This window comes from Myotis davidii, unplaced genomic scaffold, assembly GCF_000327345.1.
Source record: "Myotis davidii unplaced genomic scaffold, ASM32734v1 scaffold93, whole genome shotgun sequence".
Lineage (NCBI taxonomy): Eukaryota > Metazoa > Chordata > Mammalia > Chiroptera > Vespertilionidae > Myotis > Myotis davidii.
In genome coordinates this window covers 2,158,865-2,159,298 of record NW_006292095.1, presented here as the reverse complement: position 1 = coordinate 2,159,298, position 434 = coordinate 2,158,865, and the positions used below count along the sequence as shown (strand labels likewise).

Below are 434 nucleotides of genomic sequence, written 5' to 3'. Positions count from 1 at the left end.
ATGCTTCATGTGGAAATAGGGTCATTGTAGGTGTTGTTAGTTAAGATGAGGTCATTAGTGTGGGGCCTATGCCAGTATGACTGCTGTCCTTATAAAAACGAGAAATTTGGCTTGGCTGGTGTGCCTCAGTGGTTGAGCATCGACCTATGAACCAGGAGGTCATGGTTCGATTACCAGTCAGGGCACATACCTGGGTTGTGGGCTCAATCCCCAGTGGAGGGAAGAGGGGCAAGGTGTGCAGGAAGCAGCTGATCAATGCTTCTCTCTCATCATTGATGTTTCTATCTCTCTCTCTCTCTCCCTTCCTTCTGAAATCAATAAAAAACTTTTTTTTAAGGAGAAATTTTACACAGACATACACACAGGGAGAACGCCATGCAAAGATGAAAAGAGATCTTGGTGATGCTTCTACAAACCAGAGACTCCCTGCAAAC

At 45.2% G+C, this 434-nt stretch overlaps 1 protein-coding gene across 13 annotated transcripts in view; it reads right to left on the bottom strand.

Annotated features, from left to right (window-relative positions):
• ANK1 (ankyrin 1) overlaps positions 1-434 on the bottom strand; it is a 203,346-nt gene that overhangs the window by 64,755 nt on the left and 138,157 nt on the right. The gene's annotated exons all lie outside the window — the stretch shown is intronic.